Source organism: Phaethon lepturus, unplaced genomic scaffold (genome assembly GCF_000687285.1).
Source record: "Phaethon lepturus isolate BGI_N335 unplaced genomic scaffold, ASM68728v1 scaffold37214, whole genome shotgun sequence".
Classification (NCBI taxonomy): domain Eukaryota; kingdom Metazoa; phylum Chordata; class Aves; order Phaethontiformes; family Phaethontidae; genus Phaethon; species Phaethon lepturus.
Genome location: NW_010536766.1, coordinates 30749 through 40921, shown reverse-complemented (window position 1 = coordinate 40921; position 10173 = coordinate 30749). Strand labels below are relative to the sequence as shown.

Below are 10173 nucleotides of genomic sequence, written 5' to 3'. Positions count from 1 at the left end.
ACTTTTGAGAGGGGTGTGCGTTTTAGTATTATAATGATATTATAATAAGCAAAGTTCACTCCAAGTATAGCATTTCATCAGAAACATGACAGACCGTTGGCTTGGGGTAGTGAATATGCAGTTTATCAGTTCCATTGTACCTTCAAGTTCCCTATATCTTACAGAGCCTGGCCGTGGTGTCTTCACTCCACTCCACCCTCTGTACAGTTCCTCTTAGAGTCAGCACACCAAGTTCCCCTGGTGTGGTAACATCTAAGGTTACAGGCCTAGGGAACTCCTGTGGAATGGATCCCTTGCATATCAGCCGCACAACACCCTGGAAGCTTCTTCAGTGCTGTACCTTTCTTTAAAATATGGATATAAGTTAGATTTCTAGGTCACCTCCAGCAATTATTCCACAGATGGATAGGTGGATAGAGGTGCAGGGAATGGAGGTGCAGGGAAGGGAGCTGAATTCAAAGGTTTTTACTCCAAGCTTTGATTAAATACTGTGTGAGGAGAAGGTCAGTAATGATGTACAGAGAGAGTACTGAGGATGCTTTTCACAAGCTGAGGACAACAGCTGATGTGCAGCTTTGGTTCTCATTGGATGCTACAGCCTACCCCCCAGCCACAGCTGGTCCTAAGTCCCCTTCAGCCTGGGTTAGAGGTCACCCACCCCACATCTCACCCCCAGTGCTCTGGCACCCCATGGCCTGGAATACCATCTGAATGTAGATGTGGGTGGAGAACTGTGCTATGTGGCCTTTACTCTGCTGGTGGTGGAAGAAAGTAAATATTAGCTAATGTCATTAGCCTGGAAGAGATTCTATCTACATATAACAAGGCCCCCACTCTTTGGACTTAGGAGCATCTGAGGAGGGTATTTAGGATTGTTCCAGCCCATCAGTACAGATGTGGATCAGCACAGTGTGGATCTTGTCAGCTGTCTGTCCCAGCCCAAGCAATGGGAGCACCAGTGCTCCTCTTAGCCCTCATCCTATTCCCAGTGGCAGCTGCAGCAAGCCTGGAACCGTGAGATTATCTCCTTTCGATTTTGAGGGGCTTGGTGGAAGGGACTGCCATTGAAGGGTGGTGCTGAGGTGCTGCACTATTTAGCATCACAGACCGGAATGGGTGGGGCCTTGTTCTCAGGAAGGCTGAGCAGAAGTAGCTCCTACCGAGTCCCGTTGGAGTGCTGGGCTGTCGAGCACCACTGCAGGTGAAGCCCTTGCAGTTTGCTTCTGCAGGCACCGCACTGCGCACACTGCAAAGCTACAGGTGCCACATGTTTTGCTTCTGTTCATCCTGTGCTGGTAGGGATGAAATCTGGAGTGAGGATTGAAGCTTTATGCCTCAGCCATTGAGTCTTTGGCTTCATTCCTCACACAGCCTTGCTCTTCCAGTGTACTTGGAATTAGAGTATCGTACACTGGGCAGCTGTGTCCTGGCAAGGTGGTGACAGACAGATACCAGGAGCCCTCTGGTTCCACACTGGGCATGTTGTTTCTTTCTGGTATGGAAAGGGAGCTGCACTGTAATCTCTTCACTGCAGGCCTGCAGACGTTTCTGACCCCTGGTCTACCTCTTCATGAAAGCATCAGAGGTGGATCCTGACCGTCCACCTCAGCCTCTGAATTGTTTTTGAACATCTTCTTCTCTCTTCTAATCACTATATGGTGGTGTTCGCTACTGTCATTCTCCAAGAGGAGAAGCTCTGCATTTACTTCAGCTCGCTGTCTGAGGCAGTCCACCTGGTTGTCACCTTGGAAGTGATAAACCAAAATCACACACTGGTGGAACAGAATGTGGAGAAGCCAGGCACTTTTCAGTGCATCACCTTCCAGGTGAGGGTAGCTGTGGCTGCTGATTTGTCAGTGGATGCTCTCACCTTCACTTCAAACAGGAGCCCAGCACTTCTCTGGGTACGTGTCCTTTGCCTTGCCATGGGTTGCAAGCAGGTTAAGTGTATTTCCCTACCAGTGCCAGGCAAAATACAGCAGTGTCCTGGAGCCTAGAAAAGTAAGGAATCTTTCATGTGTAGATAAAAACATGTTCTTTTGATATGTATCAGCCCATTTCAGCCTGTTGGAAAACATTAACTTTCAGTTTACTCAGTGTTTAGTCCCTAAAAATGTTTGTATATCACAGTGCAAGTCAATGTATTGGGAATACATTCTTTTCATCCCTGCTTCCTCAGAAGCCTGCCCCTCCAGCTCTGGGAGGACCATTCTCCTCTAAAGCCGCATCTATACAGCAAGGTGTAGTTGCAGCCTGCATAGACATTGTGCTTGCTTTAATATAGCTGTGATGGGTGGTGATGGTGCTGAATCCACAATGAACTGAATTTCACTTAGGCAGTCTGGATATTTTCTGTCATTGCAACTTCGCTGCTCTAGTTAGCTTAACTAAACACAGAGGCTGGGGCACAACTACAGGACCTTCAGTTATATCTCTGGAGAGCCATGGGGATGTGTTCAGTGCTGAGGCTCTACAAACTGCCCTTGTCTTCCTCAGCACCATACTAAGTTGCTGTGCCTATGCCCTGATTGTCCTGCAGATTCAGCAGAACTCAAGGAGGGAATGTGGTCACTTCTGGTTCTTGCATCAACCAGACAATGATTAACTAGGCGTTTGGTGCCAGCCCGTCTGGGAGAGCGAGTCCTGGCTCTGGAAAGGAAGCCAAGGAAGCCTGCCCTTAGCAAAAAGAAGCTTTCTCCTGGTGAGCTTGGTCTTTCTGATACTGAGATGTCCTGGTTTTGCCTGATCAGTATCTCATCTCCCGTTACTGTCTTGGTCAGCTCCAGATCTGACTTCCTTATGGTTTTTCCTGGTTTCATAAAAATCTGACATTTATGTGAAGTGGGAGAATGACATGTCAGTTGGTTCATTCTTAGGTTCATGAACAAGAGACAGGCAGTGACTGCTTCTTCTCCCTGTAATGACGAGTGGGTTAGAGACAGAGTCATACAGTGGAATTTGGACTCTGAAGTTTGGGTATTTTTTAACAGTGAGATGATGTCTCACATCTGGGATAAGATGCAAAGTCTCTGACGAATTTTTTTTTCCATTTCCTTGTATCAATCAACCTAGGTGCCAGAGTTCATTCCCAGGAAAAGAGATGATTCCACGTCACATCTAGGACACCTCTCTTGGCTGCCTCTCCTCTTACAAACTAGGGGGCTTCAGTGTCTCCTGTGTCTGAGTGATGCTAATGTTGGAGAGGCAGGGTGGGAAAGATAGTAAAGGGGAGAAAGAAATGTGGAAAGAAGCAAACATGACAAAGAGAAAGGCAGAGAAAAGAGAATGAGGAAGCTGAGGAGCACAGAGAAGACCATGACTAGGGAAAGGAGAGAGCTAATTCTAAGGGGGAGAAGGGAGGAGAGGGAAGTTGGAGATTTTGGTAGGGCAGGTGCCACTGTTTCTCCTACTACTTGTAGTCTTAGGCAGTTTGGTTTTTTTAACCTAACAGCCAGAGAATGTGATTTTTCTGCATGTCCTGATCCACAGTGGGGACAATGTGCTCTTTGAGGGTTGCAAGAAGGTTCTGATCGAGCCCCAGAAGAATGTAATTCTGGTAGAGACAGACAAGGGCTTATACAAAACTGGAGAAATAGGTAAGGCAAGAAGGTGGTGTATGGAAATTGTGAGGAAAGGGTCAAAGTAGCAGCCACATGGAGGGGGGAAGGTTTCACCAACGGCAGAAAGTTAAGCTAGTTGGAGATGGAAGAAAGCAGATCTCTATTATTGGGTGTTTCCAGGAACAGGAAACAGGATGAGTCAGGATGTTTCCCCCTGAGCTGTGCTGCATAAAATGGCCAGCCTAATGCTCCTGGGTGTTGTTTTGGTGAAGTTTCTACAGCCTGCAGCTGCATATAAACCTCCCAGACAAAGTCCTCTGGGGTGGGAGATGCTGAGGAGGGCTCAGCATTCCTCTTTGGGGAAAGATATGAATACAGAGAGACATGAATACTGGAGAACAGAAAAGGAGAAGCAGATTTATGTAAGGGCATGTTGCAGCCAGAATGCTTTACTATCCTTTTCTTTATATCTCCAGTGAAATTTTGTATTGTGAACCTCAGTGAGGACCTTAATGTCATTAAAAATGAGGTACCACCTTATGCTGTTGTAGAAGTAGGAACCTCAGCATGAGACATATTAAGAGGCTCATGAAAGAGACATCTCCATGCCTGTTAAGCCATGAGAACAAACGATTTTTGAAGGGAAATCATTCATCCACTGGCGTCTTGGAGAAAAACTGCAGTGTAAGCTAGCACAGAGGGAGGAGGAGACCTAGTGTGGCGTCTGGATAGGGCAGAACTTTCTGGTCAGGGGCCCACATCAGGCAGTGTTGTTAATACTGGTTTACATGGATGCCCTTTTGCTCTGTACAAATCTGAGCTTGTGTTTCTCTTGTTTTTGCAGTATTCCCAGGTGTGGCTGCAGGTAAGTGACAAAGAACTGACCAAAGGGAGATGTCTGTCTCTTTTACTGTGCCCTTTCACTCCTGGACAGGGTTGTGCCACAAATGTAAACTCATAAGTTTATGGTTATGGTTCAGGTTCAGGGGAAGCCTTTTCTATGCAGTCAGCCTGGGTTCTTCACTCAAATCAGCTGCTCTGTGATGCAGATAGCTGAGCTAGAGGCAGGGCAGTAATGAACCTTTGCCCAAAACCTTGTCTGCACAGAGCACAAAGCACAAGGCTAAGCGCTCAGCAGATGCAGCACAGCTGCTTCTCCTTCCCACGGTATTATGGTGTTACCACTTCCCAGTAGCTTTACTGTTCTTGGCAGCCTTTGTAATTCAAAAGTTCCGTAAAAGGATACTGGAGGGAGGAGAAGGAGTCTTGCCTGGTCATCTGGTATCCTCTCTACTGGGGCAAGGGTAAGGCCTCAAAGCGCCTTCTTGTGCCTGAGTATGGCTGGACCTGCCAGGTAGCCATGCTCCCAGTGTGACTTGATGGCTCAGCATGTCCTTTCCCAAATAGGATCCTGAATATAACTGTATTGCTGAGTGGCTGAATGTAAAGTCAAGACATGGCATTGTGGATCTGTCCTTCGCCCTGGCCTCTGAAGCACCCCTTGGGGAGTATACCATCTCAGTGCAACAAGACATGGCTCAAAAAACATTCGGTGTCCGTGAATATGGTGAGACTTGGACAACAGAGGTGAGGGAAAAGCAGTGTGGGTAGCTGAAGAAGACAGCAGGACTATGTGGGCATGTTCACCAGACCTTTTGCCCCGGGAGAACAGCAGACTCGGAACAGGTCTATGCGTACATCTCATGCTGGACTGGAGGTTCTGCAGCTGCATTGGGTACAAGGAAGATGCTGTGGTCTGACATCTTGTGGCTGGGCCCTGTGATGAGCACTTTCTGCTGCTCATTGTCACCCTCTCCTAAGCTAAGTTTACTGTTCACTCCAGCCAGCTGCCGTTATAGGAAGCAGCATCATGCTTTTAGTCCCATTCAGTTGCAGTGATGTAGGTAAGGACAAAACTCTGTGCTGTGTAAAATGTTTATGCTTGACTGAGATGCAGTAGAAAGCAGTTCCACGTGCAACTGTAGCAGCAAATAGAGGATGGTGTGGCTGAAGGGAGTAACACCTATTGCAGCATAGTAATGAATAAGTGGGGACATTACTGTCTTTCCCCCCATCTGGACTGCAGCTATAACAGAACTTACAGTCAGTGCCCATACTCAAATATGGCTTTTTTTCCCCCTCCATTCCTATCTTCCTCGCTTCCATGCAGTGCTGAAAAAATTTGAAATAAAGATTGAGCACCCTCCATTTATCACTACAGTGGATGAGGAATTTCAGCTGAAGGTCTGTGGCAAGTGAGTACATGAATCCATTGTGATCTCTGGCCTTTGGTTCCACAATCACCTCCAGATTGCCCATAGCTGAGAAGTGGCCTTCCAATACGATGTTCTTGCATTACCCTGTGGTTGGGGGAGCCAGATCAATGTCTGGAACGGGCTCCTTCTCACACTTGGTCATTTACTGTGAGGCTGAAAGACACTAAGGATGCTGGGCATAGTGGGTGGAGAGGGATGCAAACTGATCTTAAGGGACGAATTGAAGTTCCTGAGCAAACAAGATACAAAGCTCTCCCAGGCTCCACTTCCCCCCGATGAGGGTGGGGTGTCCTAACTCAAGATTTCTGCTGAAGCGGCCAGTCTCCAGCTGAATGTATCTCCCCTTTGACACAGGTATACCTATGGGAAGCCTGTTCAAGGGAAAATAGATATTACTTTTATCACATTATCCCAGTTCTTGGAAGGTGATTTATCAAGTTCTACTGAGATGAGGAAGAAAAACAGCTGGGTAGGTGAACAAATATGATAGTAGGAAGTATAACCTGCTGGAAATGTTTGTCTCCTTAATCTGACTGAATGCACCTCTGATGTGCACCAACCTGTTTAGTCTGGTGTCTTCGCACTTGCTAGACCTGATCAGACCATTGATTCCTCTTCCTATGACTCTCTTGCTTGAATTACTGCTCTAGCTGCCCATATCTTTTTCAGGAGAAGGTATAAGCTCTGTGTAAGTAATGATGCCTGGGGCCTTTCGCAAGGATTTGTGTCATATTGTATGGAATCAGATCACTGGTTTTATTTGGCCCTGTGACCACTCCCACCAATAAACAGGCTATCAGAGCATCAGATGGTCTGCGGTTTAATACCCTATTTCTTGCTGTATCCATGCAGTTAATAGATGATCTTAAGCTCGCTAGTGTCCTGTCTGAGATTATGTCTAGTGCTGGTTACTTTTTCCGCACATTTGTGTTCATCATACATTTGTGGTTAAACTCCACACTTGGTTATTCCCAGGGCTTTCAGATGCAGTTCTTTCAGCCTGAAAGTCACAAGAAAATATTTCTAAATGTCACACCAGCCAGAAACAAGCCAGAATATAAAAATCCAGCTGGATCTCTGCATCTTTTAAAATGTACTCAGTAGCAAAATATCTCCATCTGGAATGTTGTACAGTCTTAGCTGTGCAAAACACCAACTGAACGCCAGCTCCTTCTCCTGTACCATGTAAGAGGCTCTGTAAGATTCTCCAGAGAACTTAACAGGCACGACTAGAAACAGTTTGTCCACCTCCCCTCTCTGTCAGAGTGGCTGTACACAGTCACTGCCTTAATGCTTGGCAAAGCTCTTGCAATCTGTAACTGGCTGGATGCCCTTGTTTAACACAGCCACATCACAGAGATGGTCATGACTGGAAATCCACAGTGTCAGGCTTTATTCTTCAGGGCCATATAGCTTCAGGGAGGGAGGAGGTTATCTTTATCTCAGGTAAAGACACTCATGCTCTTTCAGCTGCAGGATCTGGGCTTAATCCAGTCTCCTGAATTTGTCTGTGACATATGTGATTAATCACTTATGTGATTTGCCTGAAGCACTTCTTTTCCTGCCACTTTTTTGATGACTGTTTAATCCAAGCATGTTGATTTTCTTCTCTGGCTAAAGTATCCATGATGGGTTTCTGCAACTGCGGAAGACATATAACTATACGTTTTTGAGCTTCCAGCTGTTCCACAAGTTTTTGGAAATACTTCTCTTTCTCTCTGTTCATATTTCTCTTTCTCTAGACAAACAAGAAAGGTTGCACTACTTTTACAGTGAAGACAGAGACTCTGGAATTAAACGAAACTGACAGCTACATAATTGTGATAGGAGAAATGGTGGCAGATGGAACAGGTACTGGAGGATATGTGAAGGGATTCCTTCCTTGCAGCCAACTTCTGATCTTTCTTTCTTTGAAGTTTTTGGGTTTGGCCTTTCTGCAGTGGTTGAATTCCTTTTGAAAAAGTAACTTGAGGGTTCCCAAATCTTCTGGCATGATCATGGTCTCTATTCTTGTACCTCTTCCATCTATTATTACTGGATTTCCTAATCCTGTCCACCCTCATCCCCACTGGAACATAGATAACTTTTGCCTGGACACTGAGCTGCTCCTCAGCCAGTTGCAAAGCCCTGGCTAGCCACGGAAAATTCTGCAACAAACCCTTGCAGTCCTTTCTAATTGTAGTGCACCATTCTGACAGGTAGTCCCTACCCACAGTCACTTGTCCTCTCTTTTCCTAAGCCTGAGACAGGGCTGCTTATGCACATCCCTGTTGTGAGGAATCCCATTCTGCTCCCTTTTAGTCTGACACAATATTGACTATAAGGAGGCAGGTTTTCGATATCAGTGTTAATGTGCACCTAGCTCTGGCATTTGTTTGTCCATTGTTTGAACTGTCACACTGTGGTGGGGTCCTTCAGGCCACTTTTAGGCATCTACAGTGCAGCTGTCTATAACTAAACAGTCATCTAGTTTATCTTCAATAAAGAGAAATAAGTACTTATAAGGTACAGTGCATCATGGCATGAAGCAGAGGGCCCAGAAAGGCTGAGGGAATCACATCTAGGAGAAAGTATTTTCTCTCCTAAATTTAGAAGTTGTAGATGTTGTAGGTAGTGATGAAACACCTTCTTGTCTTCTGCTTCCCGAAGAGCACTGTTAGGGTTTAACAGATTTCTCATCTCTCCAACCAGGAGCAGAGACTATGGAAAAAGCTGTAATTCCTATTGCAACAAGAATGAAGGCTACAGAGTTTATCAACCTCCATTCATTCCACAAACATGGACTACCATACACAGGGAAGGTAACACCCATGAATCCCTTCTCTGCTGAGAATACATTATAGGTCTAATCTTCTGTAGGCAGAAAGCAACAATCTCCAGGAAAGTAAGTGCTGCTCTGCTGGTACCCAGCAACTATGAGTGAAGCCTCCTGTAGAAGCAATTTCTCCTCCCCATCCTAACTTTGTATATTCCCTGGACAGGAATTCTGGGGCCAGCTGCAGTCTCTGGAGGCTTCCTCAGGAGTAGTTCCTGAAACTAGTCTGTGCAATAAAAGGCATATGGGATGGGGGTGGTGTTGGCAGAAAAATAACATTTCCTTTGGACACATACTCATGGCAAGTTGGCAGAAATCACTAAAGTATATCAGTTCACTGGCAGTCATTTCTGACTCAAGTCCCCTGGGTGATGCTAGGACTGCTGTTCCATTGGGGCTAGAAACACTTGTCACCTGGGTCAGTACTAACCCCAGCATGAAGGAGGGCAAGGAACAACAAGAGTTAAGTTGCTGGAGACAAGACTGTTTCTGAACATCAAGAATCCTGCAACATTGTCCACCAAAAAGCTCAGGATCTGAGGAAATCACCTTTTTTCCCCCCAAGATAGGTATCTCATTTGGCTGCACTACCATTTATTTCTAGTCCTACACAGCTGCACATTGTTGTTTTTGTGTATTTATCATGCTTTTATTTGGATCCTTCCAACTTATCTGAAAGCTAGAAGGGTTTACGAAGCCCAATGATAGAAACAATTAATATTAAGCATGGGCAGTGCCTCAGAGTGTGGCACAATGGGGTATTAACTTCCTCCCCTTCTCTGCAGATGTTCTGCCACAGTGAGAATTCCCCCACTCAGAAATTAAATGGTCTACCTAACAGTTGACATCAGCGATCAGGAGACACACTTGTCATTCCTCACAGATGAGAATGGGGAAGTCCACTTCTCGCTGGATACCACCAGCTGGAACAGCACATTGGTTTCTCTGAAGGTGAGCATCAGCCACAAAAAAAAGGAGGATAAAGTGAAGGTAGACTGAGGAAAGGGATAGAAAATGGAAGAAATCTAAGGTTTTGGAGCACAGTCCTCTGGCTCCTGATCTCACTTGACCAGATCTGTAGAAGCAACTTTAATTACTTTCCAGTGCCATCTCCTCAGGGAGACTGGAGGCTGTGCTGCAGCAGTTCAGTCAAATGGTCACCAAAGGTGCTCTGCTGTCCTGAGCTGGAGCATGATGCTAATCTTTGGTATCCCCCCTGACCTTCCTTTGACTCCACTAAAAACATCTGTTAATCTGAACACTTCCTTGGAGGAAATTTCCCCTTTCTCCACCCTGGGATGTGCTGGAGGTGGCTCAGCAGAACTGGCAGTTGACACATGTCTCTGTTGAACTCCACTTCTTGTGGTTGCCCTTGCCCTGCAGCAGTACATAGCTTGTCCAGGCTCAACTTGACAGGTAGCTTTTGACCTCCCTTTCAATACCAGACCTTGAGGCCCTTGCCTTCCTCTCCTCACAACTTCTGATCCTACACCTGGAGCTCATTGTCACCAGCCTGGTCGTA

At 46.0% G+C, this 10173-nt stretch overlaps 1 pseudogene; it reads left to right on the top strand.

The window, feature by feature from the left end:
* The first annotated feature begins 946 nt into the window (after window positions 1-946).
* The window catches only part of LOC104620127, a 39922-nt pseudogene continuing 30695 nt past the window's right edge, over window positions 947-10173 (top strand).